The sequence below is a fragment of the Gorilla gorilla genome, chromosome 11 (assembly GCF_029281585.2).
Source record: "Gorilla gorilla gorilla isolate KB3781 chromosome 11, NHGRI_mGorGor1-v2.1_pri, whole genome shotgun sequence".
NCBI classification, from domain to species: Eukaryota; Metazoa; Chordata; class Mammalia; order Primates; family Hominidae; genus Gorilla; species Gorilla gorilla.
The window spans coordinates 89,953,886-89,973,742 of NC_073235.2; the positions used below are offsets into that span (position 1 = coordinate 89,953,886).

Below are 19,857 nucleotides of genomic sequence, written 5' to 3' on the forward strand. Positions count from 1 at the left end.
AGAGGAATACTGACCAAGCAAATGGAAAGCAAAAATAAATAAATAAATAAAATCAGGGGTTGCAATGCTAGTCTCTGATAAAGCAGACTTTAAACCAACAAAGATCGAAAGAGCCAAAGATGGGCATTACATAATGGTAAAGGAATCAATGCAACAAGAAGAGCTAACAGTCATAAATACATATGCACCAAATACAGGAGCACCCAGATTCATAAAGCAAGTTATTAGAGACCTACAAAGAGATTTAGACTCCCACACAATAATAGTGGGAGACTTTAACACCCCACTGTCAATATTACACAGATCAATGAGACAGAAAGTTAAAAAGGATATCCAGGAGCTGAACTCCGCTCTGCAACAAGCAGACCTAATAGACATCTACAGAACTCTGAACCCGAAGTCAACAGAATATATATTCTTCTCAGCACCACATCACACTTATTCTAAAATTGACCGCATAATTGGAAGCAAAACACTCCTCAGCAAATGCAAAAGAATGGAAATTATAACAGTCTCTCAGACCACAGTGCAATCAAATTATAACTCAGGATTAAGAAACTCACTCAAAACCATACAAGTACATGGAAACTGATCAACCAGCTCCTGAAGGACTACTGGGTAAATAACAAAATTAAGGCAGAAATAAATAAGTTATTTGAAACCAATGAGAACAAAGACGCAACATACCAAAATTTCTGGGACACAGCTAAAGCAGTGTTTAGAGGGAAATTTACAGCACTAAATGCCGACAGGAGAAAGTGGGAAAGATCTAAAGTTGACAACCAAACATTGCAATTAAAAGAACTAGAGAAGCCAGAGCAAACAAATTGAAAAGCTAACAGAAGACAAGAAATAACTAAGATCAGAGCAGAAATGAGGGAGATAAAGACAGGAAAAACTCTTCAAAAAATCACTGAATCCAGGAGCTGGTTTTTTAAAAAGATTAACAAAATAGACCGTTAACCAGACTAATGAAGAAGAAAAGAGAGAAGAATCAAATAGACACAATACAAAATGATAAAGTGGATATCACAACTGATCCCACAGAAATACAAACTACCATCAGAGAATACTATAAAAAACCTCTAAGCAAATAAACTAGAAAATCTAGAAGAAATGGATAAATTCCTGGACACATACAACCTCCCAAGACTAAACCAGGAAGAAGTCAAATGCCTGAATATACCAATAACAAGTCCTGAAATTGAGGCAGTAATCAATAGAATACCAACCAAAAAAAGCCCAGGACCAAAGAAATTCACAGCTGAATTCTACCAGAAGTACAAAGAGTAGCTGGTACTATTCCTTCTGAAACTATTCCAAACAATAGAAAAAGAGGGACTCCTCCCTAACTCATTTTATGAGGCCAGCATCATCCTGATACCAAAACCTGGCAGAGACACATGCACAAAAAGAAAAATTCAGGCCAATATCCCTGATGAACATCGATGCAAAAATCCTCAATAAAATACTGGCAAACTGAATCCAGCAGCACATCAAAAAGCTTATCCCCCACCATTAAGTTGGCTTCATCCCTGGGATGCAAGGCTGGTTCAACATACGCAAATCAATAAACTTAATCCATCACATAAACAGAGTCAATGACAAAAACCACATGATTATCTCAATACATGCAGAAAAGGCCTTTGATAAAATTCAGCATGGCTTTATGCTAAAAACTCTCAATAAACTTGGTATTGATGGAATGCATCTCAAAATAATAAGAGCTATTTATGACAAACTCACTGCCAATATCATACTGAATGGGCAAAAGCTAGACACATTCCCTTTGAAAACTGACACAAGACAAGGATGCCCTCTCTCACCACTCCTATTCAACATAGTATTGGAAGTTCTGGCAAGGGCAATCAGGTAAGAGAAAGAAATAAAGGGTATTCAGATAGGAAAAGAGGAAGTCAAATTTTGTCTGTTTGCAGATGACATGATTGTATATTTAGAAAACACCATCATCTCAGTCCAAAATCTCCTTAAGCTGAAAAGCAACTTCAGCAAAGTCTCAGGATACAAAATCAATGTGAAAAAACCACAAGCATTCCTGTACACCAATAAGACAAACAGACAGCCAAATCATGAGTGAACTCCCATTCACAGTTGCTACAAAGAGAATAAAAGACCTAGGAATACAACTCACAAGAGATGTGAAGGACCTCTTCAAGGAGATCTACAAACCACTGCTCAAGGAAATAAGAGAGGACACAAACAAATGGAAAAATAGTTCATGCTAATGGATAAGAAAAATCAATATCATGAAAATAGCCATACTGCCCTAAGTAATTTGTAGATTCAATGCTATCCCCATCAAGCTACCATTTACTTTCTTCACATAATTAGAAAAAGCAAACTAGTTTAAATTTCATATGGAACCAAAAAAGCCAAGACAATCCTAAGCAAAAAGAACAAAGCTGGAGGCATCACGCTACCTGACTTCAAACTATACTACAAGGCTACAGTAACCAAAACAGCATGGTACTGGTACAAAAGCAGATATAAAGACCAATGGAACAGAACAGAGGCCTCAGAGATAACGCCACACATCTACATCCATCTGATCTTTGACACACCTGACAAAAACCAGCAATGGGGAAAGGATTCCCTATTTAATAAATCGTGTTGGGAAAACTGGCTAGCCATATGCAGAAAACAGGAACTGGACCCCTTCCTTATACCTTACACAAAAATTAACTCAAGATGCATTAAATACTTAAATGTAAGTCCTAAAACCATAAAACCCTAGAATAAAACCTAGGCAATACCATTCAGGACATAGGCATGGCTGAAGACTTCATCACTAAAACACCAAAAGCAATGGCAACAAAAGCCAAAATTGACAAATGGGATCTAATTAAACTAAAGAGTTTCTGCACAGCAAAAGAAACTATCTTCAGAGTGAACAGGCAACCTACAGAATGGGAGAAAATTTTTGCAATCTATCCATCTGACAAAGGGCTAATATTCAGAATCTACAAAGAACTTAAACAAATTTACAAGAAAAAAACAACCCCATCAAAAAGTGGACAAAGGATATGAACAGACACTTCTCAAAAGAAGACATTTATGCAATCAACAAACATATGAATAAAAGCTCATTATCACTGGTCATTAGAGAAATGCAAATCAAATCCACAGTGAGATACCATCTCACACCCATTAGAATAGCAATCATTAAAAAGCCAAGAAAAAACAGATGCTGGAGAAGATGTGGAGTAATAGGAATGCTTTTGCACTGTTGGTGGGAGTGTAAATTAATTCAACCACTGTGGAAGACAATGTGGCAATTCCTCAAGTATCTAGAACCAAAAATACCATTTGACTCAGCAATCCTATTACTGGGTATACACCCAAAGGATTATAAATCATTCTACTATAAAGACATATGCACAAGTATGTTTATTGCAGCACTATTCACAGTAGCAAAGACTTGGAACCAACCCAAATGCCTGACAATGATAGACTGGATAAAGAAAATGTGGCACATATACACCATGGAATACTATGCAGCCATAAAAAAGGATGTGTTCATGTCCTTTGCAGGGAAATAGATGAAGCTGGAAACCATCATTCTCAGCAAACTAACACAGGAACAGAAAACCAAACACTGCATGTTCTCTCTCATAAGTGGGAGTTGAACAATGAGAACACATGGACACAAGGAGGGGAACATCACACACCCTGGCCTGTCAGGGGTTCGTGGGACTAGGGTAGGGATAGCATTAGGAGGAATTACCTAATGTAGATGATGGGTTGATGGGTGCAGCAAACCACCATGGCACTTGTATACCTATGTTACAAACCTGTATGTTCTGCACATGTACCCCAGAACTTAAAGTAAAATAAAAAAATTAATAACTTTCCAAACTGACTTGCATAACCTTATTTAATGGCTGCATAATATTTTTTGGATATTTAAAAATTTATGTTACCATTCTCATATTTTTGGGCAATATCTATTTTTGCAATTGTAAGTATTCATGCAAAAGTGTGTTTGTAGTCTAATATTTCAAAACTTTGAAAGTTACTTATTTATGGTAAATTCACAGGAGAATTATTGGGTCTAATACTTAAACATTTGAATAATATTAATATATATTGAAAATTGTCATTCAGAGATATAATATCAACATACACTTTTCTTATGAGCATATGAAAGTGTTTATTTATTTGTACCTTTGCCTAAATAGTGTGTGTGTGTGTGTGTGTGTGTGTGTGTGTGTATGTGTATGTTCTTTCAAACTTTATCAATTGTTCATTTGGATTTCAATAAACATTAAGTGGCTGCTACTGTGGACAGTATAATGTCTGTGAGTACATTAGAGAAATATTTTACAGAGTGTGAGAATGCAAAGTAAGGACCAGTGATAATAAAGTTCTAGGTGTGCCCTTGTACACTCTTTTTTTCTTTCAAAATAACTTAAGAATTAAAACAAAATGAGATGGAGCAAATAAATATATTGGTGTTATTTTATATGTAGGACAAGGTAGTGTGAAAAAATGAGATGGATAGAATGGACATAGGAAAGGCATAAAACAAGATCGAAGTTTACCAACTTTTTAATGGAAAAACACACTAACCATCTATAAGATTCAGTTTTCCATTTGTTAAATGAGGCTATTAAGCCTATTTGTGTTTGAGGAGTGAAGATAATGTGTAAATAACACAGCAGATAGTGTGTAACCTTAGTGCATTTTCCTCAGCAAAATTTAATCCACGATTGGAGACTCCAACATCTGTGATTTTTTTCCAGAAGTAGAAAATCCCTTCAGATAAAGTTTGATGAAAGTAGATAGAGAGCTAGAAAAAAAATTGGTCCATTTGTCTTCAAAAGGCTAGATGTGACTTATTCCAAATCAGACAACAACAAAATGAAATGGTGGAGGAGAGGGGGGATTGTTAATGTGAAAGCAGTGTCTAGTTTATCCTCAAACTGAATAAACATGTTTTGTATTCAACATGCTTATTCAGAGAATTCCTGACATCTTTAACATCACAACCACCACCCATTACGTCATCTTCTTCTTTTTTTTTTTGAGACGGAGCCTCGCTCTGTCACCAGGCTGGAGTGCAGTGGCTCGATCTCGGCTCACTGCAACTTCCGCCTCCCGGGTTCAAGCAGTTCTTCTGCCTCAAGCCTGAAGCTGGGACTACAGGCGCCCACCACCACGCCTGGCTAATTTTTTTTGTTGTCGTATTTTAGTATAGACGGGGTTTCACCATGTGGCCCAGGCTGGTCTGAAACTCCTGAGCTCAGGCAATCCGCCTGCCTTGGCCTCCCAAAGTGCTAGGATTACAGGCATGAGTCACCGCGCCCCGGCCACGTCATCCTCATTTATAACCCTTAACTATTTGAGCTTGATCCTAAACAGAAAGAGTAAGATCCTTACCTCCCTGCAAAAAATTGCAAAATAAGATGGAAAAAACATAGTGTGTCAATAAATCATATCATACTATGATCAAAATCACAGAAGCCCCACTGCATATTCAGTATAGGGGGATTAATGCTGTTAATAATATGACAGCTGTGAACTGGAAGGAAATAATATTTTGAAGATAGATCCTTGGTAAAGTGAAATATCAAAAACTTCTGAAAACTTGGAAAGAAAGCTCGATAAACTGGGACAAAGAATGAGCAAAACCTGTGAGAAATTTTATAGATGTAAGTCATATAAAGAGATGACTTCTTTTATGTAATACATTTTCTTAAAAGAAAATAATAAACCAGCCAGGAGGGGTGGCTCACGCTTGTAATCCCAACACTTTGGGAGGCCAAAGCGGGCAGATCACTTGAGGTTAGCAGTTCTGAGACCAGCTTGCCCAATGTTGTGAAACCCCATCTCTACTAAAAATACGAAAACTAGCCTGGTGTGGTGATGTGCACCTGTAGTCTCACCTACTTGGGAGGCTGAGGCAGGAGAATAATTTGATCCCAGGAGGTGGAGGTTGTAGTGAGCTGAGATTGTGTCACTGCACTCCAGCCTGGGTGACAGAGTGAGACTCCATCTCAAAAAAAAAAAAAAAGAAAGAAAAAAGAAAAAAAAGAGAAAATAATAAACCTTTAATCAAAGAGGCAACTTAAGAGATAGGATTAAATAATAACAGATCATTCAAGATGCTTCAGATTCTGAAGCACAAGTGACCACAAGCAATATATTATGTAAAAATATTCAGACACATTTTCATATATCTTCTCCATATTTCATAACATCACAAATACTTACCACACACACTCAAAAACTGTAAGACATAAAACTAAAAAGTTATCCTAACATGTATACTTGAAAGTTTTCACAGAGCAATTTGAAATATATTCTGGAATGTCAGAAAGCCAGAAGTTTGGGGATAAGAATTATCTATGATTTGTAACACAATATTGGAAATAGTGGTCTAATTTTTGAGAAAATTCAAAAGTAAATTCAAGAGACTTTTATGATTAAAATGATAAGGCAAGTGAGGAAGAGAGAGGAATCAAGGCCACCTACAGTGAGCATCTGACTTTAGCAAAGGAGTCAATTGATGGTTCCTGCACTGACTTGGGAGCCTAAAATAAAAAAGAACGTAGCCCTAGGAAGGTGATTAATTCAAGGTGAGGCAGTTTGAGTTTGAAGGATTTGTGAAACCTCCAGTGGAACTATGAAATAAAAAGCCTCATATGTAGCTATGGAGCTCAGAATAGAGGTCTCTGCTGGAGACAAAAACTTGAGAATCAGGAGACGAACGATCATTGTTTCGTGGGGTGAATGAGATCTATTTATTTAACAAGTATATATAGTATTTGATGTGAAGCAAGCTCTCTCCTGAATGCTTTTACAAATATTAACTCATGTAATCCTTATAGTGACTATGAGGTGACTGTGAAGATTGGGAAGGAATATCCTAGAAGTGAACTCTGAACAACCAGGAGAAAAACAAGTATGAGAAAACTGAGAGGAAATGGCCAGCAAAGCAGGAGAAAACTTGGGAAGCCGCAGTTACACAAACACTAGGGGAAGTGACTATTGCCAGAAATTGTCATGAGTCAACAATGTCTAATGCACAGAGTGTTCCAGAGGGCAAGGAGTAAACACATGCATGGGATTTAATGACAATGGCATCACAAGTAACCTCCTAAAATATTTTAGCGTGAGGGGGCAGCAGCAAGTGAGATGGGGTAGGAACAGGAACAGAGGCTATGAAAACAGAAATTTAGGATGCTATTTTATAAATCTGTGCTGAAAAGTAACAGACAGAATTTGAAGAGAAAAATTTTATGAAGGTTATAGTTGTATATGGTTAAAAAGGGAGAGTCAAAAGCTGTAAGAAAAGTAAAATAAATAGCAGATGCTATCCCAGGCTCAGGTGAAAAGAGTTTAACTGTGGGCTGAATAAAAGATGTATTTCCCATTAAAATGACAGGTTTTCTTGGTGGGGGATACAAATACATTTTCAAAGTGTGTGTAATGAATATGTGTGTGTGTGTGTGTGTGTGTGTGTGTTTTGCCAGGGGAAACAAAGAGTCAGAAACAGAGAGAGAGATGAGAAAGTTGCTGAAGAGCAGATAGGAAGACGAAAAATTTCTTGCTGTGATTAAATTTTGTGTATGAGAAAGAGATTGAGATTGTCTTTCAGAATGACAAGAAGCAGTAGACTTTTAAAAATGTGAAGGTTTGATGTTTTCTCTAGGTAAAATAAAATGGAGCATTAATAATTTAGCATTAAAAGATTTCTGGGGCTGGACGCTGCGGCTCATGCCTGTAATCCCAGCACTTTGGGAGGCCAAAGTGGCTGGTCACGAAGTCAGGAGTTTGAGACAAGCCTGACCAACATGGTGAAACCCTCTCTCTACTAAAAATACAAGAATTAGCTGGGCGTGGTGGCGTGTGCCTGTAAACCCAGGTACTCAGGAGGCTGAGGCAGGAGAATCGCTTGAACCCGGGAGATGGAGGCTGCAGTGAGCTGAGATTGTGCCACTGCACTCCATCTTGGGTGACAGGGTGAGACTTAGTCTCAAAAAAAAAAAAAAAAAATCTGGGCTGCTGGAATCCCAACTATAAATTAATAGTAACTTCTGCTGCCTTAAAAATTCAGCATTTCTCCCCTCCAGATACAGGAATTTAATATTTGAATGATTATATTTGGATTTTATTAACTGGACAGAGATAAAGATCAAAAGAAGCAAGACTTTGAAAGGTGCTGGTAAGAGGAAATATATAAATGGTTTAAATGGTTTATTACTTAATCATCAACTAATCATTTTTTCTACATGTGTTCTTTCAATGTTTAGAAATGTAGATAATACTTCAAATTAGTAATATCACACTTGGGAATTAAAAATATTACAATGGCTATGTGCACGTTCATATTTATTTTACTAGAGAAAATAAAATTACATTTTAAACAATGTAGATTTCCAACATAATTAAAGTTATTAGATATGGTGGCACATCCATCTACCGAATTTAATATACACTAAGTTAAACTGGCAGTGATAATGACTAGAAGATAATTTGGGAATAATCCACATGATATGAATTTGAAATGCTGTACACAAAAATAGATGCATAATTTAAGATCAACCAAGTAAAAAATTGGTGTTCATGGAGAAAAAGATGGTTTGGTAACAGAAAATACTTTAGGTCAATGAGATTATGAATTAATTTTCATAGTTTCTCTTCTACTTAAAAAAAGTTTAGTCATCTGGTTTGTTTGCTCATGAAACATTCTCTGCTACATTAGAGAGTGAGAAGACTCTTTAATATGTTCATAAATCCAGCTCTCAGAGAAGGTTAGCCTACACCCACCTAAAGAATAAATCACCATTAACCCACATTAATCATGGTGATTCCATTAACTTTATAGTGTTTGGTTTAGATATTTCTATATGAACTCTGGCTAACAAGTTGAGAGGGGATGTAGCTGCATGGTTGGGGATGGGGTGATTTTGAAAATTCTCCTTGCTGTGAATGCAGCTATATGGGAAGAACCACAAGGTATCTCCTCCTTCTATTTGTCCTGTCTGTAAGTGACACTTGTTACTGAAGCTGCAATCTTGTAACATTGAGGCAGACAAACTAAAAATAAAATTTATCTGCTGTGTATGATGGAAATAAAAATATAGGAAAAACCTGGTTCCTTGTTGAAGGAACCAGTCTTGAAGCAGCTTACCTCTGTATTTTGTACCTCTAATGCAGGCTAATAAATTTAAGCTAATTATTTATGCTACCTGTGCTGTGGTGGTTTCCTATCAGCAGCCAAATATAACCTCACAGTTGTTTTGCTGTTTTTGCTTTCACAAAAGATCTATTAACCAACTTAAAAATGTTTTTTGATTGAAGGATGCTTAGGGGATGAGAGGATATCAACAATATAAGCCCATGCCAAATCCCCATTTCTTATCATTAAAACTGACCTGACATTAAAGCAATGCTTAATTTTTTACCGTAAGAGTGAAATTTTGAGATTATAGTTTTAAAGTGTAAAATATTTACACTTAAATTACACTTATAATTTTAAAGTGTATAATATTTACACAGATTAAAATAAAATATGGGAAACAATGAAGCAAAACATTCTAAACTTGAAAAGTAAATTGATATTACAAACACAGAGTGACTTAAAAACAAACAAAAACAACAAAAATCAAACCTCCGTTATAATTGCAGATTTGTTGACTAAATGTTTACTAAAAGACTGGCTAGCTTGAGCCCAGGGGGCGAAGGTTTCAGTGAGCTGAGATTGTGCCACTGCGCTCCAGCCTGGGCAATAGAGCAAGACTTCATCTGGAAAAAAAAAAAAAAAAAAAAAGCCTCCCTAAAGGGAAATTTCTTTTTGGATTTGGCTCTTTTTACAGGAAGTCATACTTTTCTGGAGAACTACTTGATGAAAAATTTCTTAACCTTACTTCATGAATCAAATCACAACTCTTTCTACATTTTAGATTGTGAAAATCTCACTGATAAGAAAAAATAATTGTTTCTCTTGGCCAGGTGCAGTGACTCACATCTATGAAACCAGCACTTTGGGAGGCCAAGGCGGGCGGATCACCTCAGGTCAGGAGTTTAAGACCAGCCTGGCCAACATGGCGAAACCCTGACTCTTCTAAAAACACAAAAATAAGCCGGTTGTGGTGTGCGCCTGTAATCACAGCTCCTCGGAGGCTGAGGCAGGAGAATCGCTTGAACCCGGGAGGCGGAGGTTGCAGTGAGCCGTGATCGTGCCACTGCACTCCAGCCTGGGTGACAGAGGGAGACCCTGTTTCAAAAAAAAGAAAAAAGAAAAAGAAAAATAATTGTTTCACTCTTTTAAGTACAAAAGTAATTGTACATAGTTTTTTAAAGGAGGGAAGTCTCTTCCAAGAATAAAACTGTTCACTGTATAGAATTAATATTTTTGTTATTCATAGTATTAAAAGAAAGTCCCTTGGAGAGGAAATAGCAATACCAGGCAAAATGACGATATATTTTTATGTTACAACACAATAGCATATAGCATATGCAAACTATTTATTTAAATAATTTTAAAGCTAAAATGGAGATGAGGTCACACATTTATACACTGCTAGAGCTAAAAACAATCATAGAAATAAGTATCTGAAATATCCAGATTTTTTAAATACAAAAACTGAAGCTCAGGAAATTGATTTTTTCACCCCAGAGTCTTACATTTACATATTGGCAATGTTTCAACTCAGACATAGGAATGTGACCATTCAAGGAAAGGGCAACGGCAAGCTTCAAAAGACACGCTATTCTCACAAGTATTTTCCTTTTTATCACCTAAAGTAAATTTCAGATTACTTACAATCTCTAGAAATTAACATTTCATTAAACCATAACTAGGAAATGTTTATTTAATATTTGAGCAAAAGTTAAGAAACATATTTAAACTTAATTAAAACAAAAATAAAGAAAATTAATTAAAACAAATTTTTATGTAATGTTTTGAGCCAAAGTTAAGAAATTTAATTAAAACAAAATCATTTTTGGTGTTTATGTTTTTGATAGGTAAAAATAATTTTCTCCTACCAAATAACAGGAAATATTAATATTTATTGCCAATTAAGAGAGGAGTGTGAGTCCTGGAAGTGGAGAAGTGAAACTGAGAGGCAATAAGGGGGAAGGGGGAGAAGAGATCATTAGAAAATTAAGAACAGGGCAAATGTAAACATGTAAACACATTTCTTAAAATTTGCAATTGAAATCTGAAGAGAATGTGATATACTATAGATCTCCACTACTAAGAATACAACGAACACATTGAAATAAAAAAGAAACACATAATAAAGGAAATAATGCCAATGTTTCTTTTTATAGTAATGAATAGTATTTTATTATGCCTGTTCTATGTATAGTTGTCCATAACTACTAAAACTCTCTAAAAATGAATGGAATTATTTTGTCTGGACTTTATAGTTAAATTTGTAAGTTTTTTTTTTTTCAGAAAAAGATTACATTGTTTTCTTTGAATGAATTCACCTTTCTTCATCAAAATTACTGATTTCCATACTAACTAAACTTGTTTAAAAGCAAAGCTCTTTATGGTATGTTATTGTCATTTCCTTAAGAGGGGAAAAAAACAAATAAAAGTTAGCATTACATATCTGAACCAAATGGAGGTTTTCAAGAATAAAATTCTGCACAACTACAAAACTAGTAGCTCCAAATGAAAGGAAATGGAATAAAAAATGAATGCAAGATAATACAATGAATTTTTGGCGTGAGAGGAAAAAAAAGAATAATATATTAAATGTCTATTTCTCTATTATAATTACCATACATATTAAAAATGAGAATGATATAGAGAGATTGAGAAACCTGTGGCTACTTTTGGCTATTTTACCTGCTTTTTGTATTTGCTCTTCTAGGTACCTGTTATTGAGTGAGATAAGCAAATGGTATTTCAGGACCAAAACATCTATTTCCTGAAGAGTTGCTCCTTTAATTGTGTATCTACCTACCTGTCTATGTAACTCTTGGTAAATGAATTAATTTGTTAGTTAAAATCAATCTATTAATTCATAATGAATGGGATATCTTGTGGGAGGTACATGTACTTTGCAAATACATGGAAAGACAGTTGAGACTTTCCTAACAGGTTCTGGAATTCAGGTTGATATTACCTTTTTAAAAATTTTTAAGGATTAATAGCTAAAAAGATCAAGTCAGTTTCTTCATTTCTCCTGAAAGCCTGTTTCCATCAGATTTTATCTCTGCCTAGGCAAATATATTGGAGACTTCTCAACTTTCTGCTTCTGATGATCTCAACTTGTGGTACGGCAAAAGGAGAGCAAAATGTTCACCCAGGTATGGGAATTTCTCACAAAAATGTTACTTTATTATATTTAGGGGAAAAAGGGGGCAAAATCTACACTCATAATACCTGAGACTGGATTTCTAGAACCTTTTGGTTTCAGATTTATGATGAATTAGAAAACTTTCTGATTAGAAAAATGTTATAGTTTCAAATATTAGCTAAAATTTTTATCTGTAAGTACAATAAACATGACAAATAGTGATCAGTGTTTTCACTCCTATTAAGGAGAGTATTTTTAGTAATAAAAATAAGCCTTAATGTGAAAAAGCTAAGAATTCATGATTGCTTCTAATGACAAGTATCTGGGAGGGGTCTGAGTTTGGTTCAAGAGAGGAACTACAGCTGTTGGTGACTACAACCATCTGCCCAGATGACATTGTGATCAACTCCTCTGAATCACTCTAAAGGAATGAGAAGTCCTGGCAGCTGAGTCATGATCCCCCAGGAGCCGTTAAGAAGTTCATCTTCAGTCACTTCCATCCAAACAGAAGAAAACCCATGAAGGATGAGAACTATGGGTCCTGAGAATGACAGGTAATTGGTGCCACTTTATTCACAGAATCCAATAAATAGTACTCTTTGATTCACATATTTAATGCTCATTATTGTACATTTTTATAAAGACAAGTTAGTCTAAATTGCCATTCATCTCTTTCTTATCAAAGTCATACCCAACACATGATCATATCATCAGAAATCAGATGTTTTCTTGTTGAATGCCCTACCTAACTCATTCAATTGTAATTTTCTGGGAATGGTGACCAGAGATTTGATATTTTTGGAAGTTACATCAAATCCTCATTACTTTATAAGTGATTTAAAATTTATCACATGGTACACTTTTCATATCTTTCAAAGGATTAATATATAAAAAGTATATAGTTAATGCTCAGCTTTAAAGACATTAAAGGACAGAGTTATACAGAAAGAAAGATCCAGAGATCTTTCTTTAATAAAGATATTAAAATTGAATCTGCTTATTCAAGTATAATGATAGAACAGAAAGAGATCTTAAAATGGTTTAATCTCTTCCTTGGCTTTCCAAAATATAAAGCCTTCTTCTTTATTGGAGATTTCTTTATCCATAGAATATCTTAATTCCCCACTCCCCAACTTCCTCCCCATGTGAAGTTTTATCTGTCTTTAAAATATTTATGTTGTCTTCTTCAGGATATATCATTGATTGGCACTTTTTGATTCTAGTTTTATATACTGTTATCCTTGTATATTAAAGTAGGTCTCAAATATATCTTTCATGGTGGTGTGTAAGGTTCTGAGAGAGCTGGAAAAAACGTATAAGCTCCCTTCTAAAGTGCAGGTATATACTTGCAGAGATATTTTTTCACTTACATTCTTGGAGATCATCCATGGTCTCCCCATGTCTTTTACAAAAGAGGTTTCCAGCACCTATTAGGGAAGCTAGATGGTCACTTGTATCTTCCTTATCTCTGTACTAGATGATAATATCGAATGCAGGTAAGTGGTGGTGGGGAGAGTAATATTGACAGAATAGTTATATGGCAAACATTGGCACCTCAGAAATTTTTTGCCTTTTTGAGGGCTCTTATTAATATTTGCAAACTTTAAAAAGCCTTGAAAAGAGTTTTATCCAGAGCTCACCACATATAGAAAAACAGATCTCTCTTGTTATGGGAATTGAGGCTAGTCCAAATTCCCCCAGATTAAACGTCTTTCCTCATTTGGCACATTCTTCAGCTGTTCCTTAAGAAAAAATCATACTAAGAAAAGTTAATTCTGGGAAGTCTAGAATTAGAATAAAATTATTATACTAAAAGGAAAGCCCAGATATCTCTTAAAAAATGCTTATCTTAATTTTTTTGAAAACTCACATCAGCACCAGATCATTTCTTTAATGTGTACAGATTTCCTTTCTTCATTGACTAAATAGCTTTGCTAAACGAGATTAAAACCACATAACTCAAATGAGACATATAAGATCTTGAATAATGTTCACATAGCTATAACATCAAATTCCAGTGCTAATATAAATTATGTCTACTACGTTTTCATTTATTTGGGATTATCTGTTTGCCTCAAGTGGTGTAAAAAAATTGAGCAGGAACCACCTGAAACTTCCTTTCACAACAAGAGAAAGTTGTAATTTGTATTTACTTTACCTAGCTTTCTTTATATGAATGTAGCCAAGAAGCAGGGGAGGAAAGACAATTATAGGAAATTGTGATAGGAAACTATTAGGAAAAGCAATTTGTAATTTCTGATAAAACTCTAGGTAAATAACCCTGAGCACTCATAGTCTGGCAAGTGGGAAGTACCTGTTGAACAAGTGATCACTTGATTGATTTTAAGCATGTGGAGCTCATTTGTCATCTAAAATATAGAAGAGAGTGAGATATTAGCTTCCTGAATAGCTATTGTTATTTAGAAAAAATAATGAACCAATAAACTTCTCATATAAGATGAAATAACTATTTTCTAGAAACAGTGATCTTATGTTCTTCATTGTATAAACACTTATGTACTCATATAACATAGCTCCTGGGATACAATAAACAATAAATGTATGTTTATCTTATTTAGGCAAACTAAAAGTTACAGGCTCTGTGCCCTTAAATTTTTAAATTTATATTCATCTTTTGTTTTTTAAGGTGTTATGAAAATACAATTTTAAAAGCCCTTCTATTTCTAACCACCATGTATTAACAGGGATTGGATTTTTCCACCCACCTGAAATAAGTAAAAAAAAAAAAAGACAAAATATAAGAAATTATATTGGTCAGTGGAGAGCAGTGATTTCATAGAGATGAGAAACAAGTGTTTGAGCCCCACATTTGTACATTTGTTCCACCAGACTGAGTGGAGACTCAGTTTAGTTTCTATATGAAAGCTCAGGGAGGAGGAACTCTACAAGAACCCAGTGGTCTCGCTGAGTTTGGGAGACAAAGCAGACAGTCTCAGGAGGTAGTTAGGGTATATAGTACCGAACGTCAGAGAGGACAGAGTTATACAGAAAGAAAGATCCAGAGATCTTCAGATGGACTTCTAGGCTTCAGCTCAATATTGATCTGTTGCATTCATAAGAGAAAAGTCTAAAGACTGGGTGAAGCACCACCTAAAAGGGTTAGAGGGGCCCACACATGTAAAGCAGGGAATATTTTTTGTTCCCAAGTTGCAAAACTCTCAGTTCATGGAGCATTAAGTATAGTACTCAGGTGTTTGCATCAGTAGTAGGAAAAAATTAACCATAGAATAAACAATTCTCTGGTCTTGCCTAACAAAGTTTAATAGCAAGACAACAAAATAGGAAACAGTTTCCAAGTACTTTAACTACATCCCAGAAGAGAGCTCAAGGATATTTATAGAAATACAACATATACCAACATCCAATAAGGTAAAATTCATAATATTAGGCAACCACATCAAAATTACTAGGGATGCAAAGAACAGTAGAATATAACTCATAATGAGAAAAGTCTAAATGACAGAAATGACATCAAAAACAGAATTAGCAGACAAAAATATTAAAAATTTAAAGTATTTTCCATATGTCCAAAAAACTAGAGAAAAGTTGTATTACATTTTAATATAACCATTGTGATTCATTTTCTGAGATGAAAATTAATCTTTGAAGCTTTCTAAATGGACTTTAAAATATTACCAAAATATTCATAATAAACACCATTATTCTGGAGACTTACCCTGTTTCTGAGATTTACTCTGTTTTTAAGCCTTGGGAAATGAGGAATGAGGAATGAAGTGATGCTTACAGATGAATTATCATAGAATTCAAGGACTGGATAGAAATAGATAAGGGTCAAGAAGAGGAGGAGAGATAGACTAGGTTGGCAGCAGTGTGGTGGCAGCACTTGAGGGTGTGGTATATTTCGAGGGTGTCAAAGGCACATTGTGCTTGGTAATAAAAACTGTTTACATTTTATCAGTGTCCTACTGATGAATACTTTCACATTTCTGATGTTGAAATAGCTTTCTTATGCCCTAATAAGCAATATATAATATTTTTTACTCAGATATTGACTGGGTAATTCCTTGCAATAATTCCAAGTCTACACAGAGACCTGTGGTCCATCACATGGAACAATTGGGATAGTTGTACTGCAGCATTGGAACTTCTATTATGGGCCAGGATGTCCTTATATTCTTTTGTTTTTGAAGTAATTTTAACACCTGGTTGTTCCAACTAAGAGAGGACATAGCATCCCAAATAGAGGCTTAAAGAGAAAACAGTGGATTTGACATGGGCCCATACTTTCTGTTATTGTTTGTTTGAAGAAGAATAAAAGTAGAGGTGAAGAAGTTGCCTTCAGCAACTGGTAGCTACTGGTAGTTGAATCTCAGGCTGTGGTTCTACTTGGCACCTGACACTTGGAGAAGTGAAGACAGGGAGAGAAAGGTAATGGGAAGACTGGGTCCCCGGAATTGATACATAACACCAAGAAAGCAGTCAGTGAGGATTTCAGAAAGCCAGGAGAGATGGTCTATTATGAAGAGAACTTGCTGGAAACACTTGAACACTTCCCTGTTTCTGGTGAGATTTGATATCCAGAAACACATGTCTATTGAATTCAAGTTTCTCCTAATGCACATTGTAGCAATCAGAAAGAATTATAGTGCTGCTATATTTCTATAAAAGATAGCAGAATCTACCTTTGACACTAATGCATGAAAATATATTTGTGTTTTAAAAAGGCACCCTGCCAAATTTAATTCCTAAAATGAGTTAATTGCTATAGATGGTAAACAAAAAAGGATGGCTGGTTGTAGAAGGCCTTTATTGAGAATAGATGAGTTGTATTGTAGTACAATTCTTAGATCATGTCCACATAGAAAAAATAAATTGATGATATAATTAACCCATTTTAACCTATATTATAATTCAATTTAATTAATTTATACTGATAAGATTTTTTTGAAAATCCTAGTCTAAGTAATTTTCTTCACTTTTCATATTGTCTCTTCCTTTTTATTTTTTGTAAGGATGTTTACTTTGTATTTTTTTCTTGTATTAGGTAGAGATATCAGTTGAAAGATACCTTAAAATTTTGTGACACTGAATTTAATCAGCCAACCATTCCTAAGGAATTGATAGCATATTTACTATTTGGTTAGATGGATAGGCACTCTGGCATTAAATTAAGTCTCTAAAGTTGGCATTTTTTCTCCATTAGTTTTCCATCCTGCCCACTTACCTCTTGAATTTGAAAGATGTAAATAAAAGATTTCTAAAGATTAGAAAATTAATTTTTAAGATAATTAAGCTGTTTTGAAAATTAGAGTTTATTACAAAATATGTTATCATTTTATGTATTATTAATTTAACAATAAGTTTTATGACAGAAGATTTAAGTCACAATAGTTGTACAATCAACAAGTAAATGATAATCATTTCCTTAAATGATTATCTGACTGATAAATGGACAATCAGTCAGACCATCAAACACCAGTTGATAATATAATCCATTTGGACAGGAACCACATTTCCAAAGGAGTTTTGATTTAGTCATTGGTGGTAAAACAAAAGATGTAAGACTGTACCTTAAAAACAAACAAACAAAACAAAACAAAAACTTGTCCAATTCAGTATACCTAATAGAGATAGGAATCAAATAGTAGTATATGTCATTAAACTTTTCCAACAAGATTCTGTGGTCACTTGAAGTAGAAAAAGTTGGTTTTCCAATATAACTACTCAAATCAGTAAAAATAAATATTTTAAAGCTTTACTCTTATTTTAAAATTACTTGGTTAGTTATCTGTATTTACATTAATATTTTTCAATCTTTGTTGATCCCTAATTATATTTCATATAATTTTATTAAGCTGTAGGCCACAAATTAACATTTCAAACTCAGCCAAATTTCAGGGACTATCCCTCTTTAGTTTAAGGATTAGATGAGATATGGACACTGTATATTGAAATAATCATGCACTAGAATGATAGATTTAAAATAATCTTTAAAATGTGTTAGGGAGATTTTGCCTCCCTAACACATTTTATTCAAAAGTTTTGCAGTATCTCTCAAAATTGTCACAACTTTCCCCCTTTCATGTAAATATTATGCTTTTACACATGAAATATGACTCTCTGGGCAGTATGTTTCCTGCTTGAGTTTTGCCCTTTGTGTTTATATTATCTCATGTTATACAAAGTCATTTTGTGACTAATTTCCAGAGCACTGAGTCACAGTGTGGCTGTTGCTTATCTTTTCTTTTTTCCCACATGGTAGTACTCTTGGCCCTTATTTTTGGTAATTATTTTATACTAATGAGTGCTTTTTCATAATTAAATAATTGTTTCTCTCATATTTCTGTGGTTTTTACTGCTGTATTATATGCTTTCATTTTTCACTAGAAGCAAACATTTTATAACAGGAACATAACAGTACATCATGTAGGCACGTTATCTATTGTTTTAATTTACAAAATTGCACAACATAGACTTGATCGTAAGTATTCTCGTTTAGGTATCTCAGAATATGACCTTTGGTCTTTGGAGAATTGTAAAATATTTCCTTAGAGAGATTAGTTAATGCTGGCATAAAATATTCCATTTAGAGTACGATTATTTTAATGTTTATACCTCATTTTAAATATCATCAACTAATAGTATTGAAAGATTATTTGAATAGAAGAATAACAGTCTCTATTTTATATGTTATGAAATAAAATGGAAAGGTAAACCGAACTTTCAAGAACTTCCAATTAAGCAAGCACAATTAGTAAAGAATTCTACTACAATCTTCAAATTATAAAAAAGCTACATACACCAATTAGTTACAAAAATGTTTATGGTTTAAAATCATAAAAATTGCACATAAATTTGCTTAAGAACTAAATGCAAAATGCTGAGAACTCAAGTTTGGATTGCAGTTTGAATTTACTCTGTTTACAGGGAAGGGCTGATTTTCATTTTAGGCAAATAAACAGTGATCCTCCCCTATCAGTTCTTTGCTTCTCAGCACCCTGCTTTTCCCCCGAGAAAAAGAAATTAAAGTTATTTCTTATGGGCTAGACAGTATATTGCCAGGTACTCACAAGTAAAATCTCTGATGAAAGTTCTTGGAATGTTTTTTTCAAAACGGAGTTGAGGTTATTTTGTTTTTCCTTCCAGGTATTGAAGACAGGATTTATCTTCTCTACTTCTTCTTTTAGAAGCAGATCAAGAAACTGGCGATTGAAGAGTAACTGAAAGAAACGCAATCTGATCTTACTAGCAGAGAAAGAGCGAGGTAAGAATTTGAGTATTATCCAGCCTAAAGTCGCTGCTGTCTGTTAGAGCAAAGAGGGAGCCTCAGAGTCGGCTTCAGAGATCACTGGCAGTTGGGAATAGCCCAACTTCCTGTTTAGGTCACTGCAACTCTGACTCTATTTAGTCTAAACCTCTTTTTTCTTTCTTTCTTTCTTTTTTTTAGTGGAGGAAACAGATGAAGGAAACAGCTTACACCAAGATTTCAGATACGATCATTTTGAATAGCTATTTCCCTTACTTTCCAGGATTGTTTTTGTAATCAGTTGAAAAAGAATGCTTTTTTCCCCCTAGAGTTAGGGTTTAAAAA

At 34.5% G+C, this 19,857-nt stretch overlaps 1 protein-coding gene and 1 long non-coding RNA gene across 4 annotated transcripts in view; one reads left to right on the plus strand and one right to left on the minus strand.

The window, feature by feature from the left end:
• Window positions 1–12,882, plus strand: part of LOC129532142 (uncharacterized) — an 84,689-nt gene extending 71,807 nt beyond the window's left edge. The window contains exons 3-4 of the long non-coding RNA XR_008677773.1: window positions 12,209–12,294; window positions 12,712–12,882. This is a non-coding gene — a long non-coding RNA (uncharacterized lncRNA). The remainder of the gene's footprint in view (window positions 1–12,208; window positions 12,295–12,711) is intronic.
• Window positions 1–19,651, minus strand: part of TFPI (tissue factor pathway inhibitor) — an 88,702-nt gene extending 69,051 nt beyond the window's left edge. For 2 of the 3 annotated variants that reach the window (XM_004032934.5, XM_019022581.4), the window contains exon 1: window positions 19,337–19,650. The gene's annotated coding sequence lies outside the window, so the exon portion shown is untranslated. Of the gene's footprint in view, window positions 1–19,336 lie in introns of all 3 variants that reach the window. The other variant, XM_055380360.2, reaches the window with a different exon arrangement.
• Window positions 19,652–19,857: the final 206 nt, after the last annotated feature.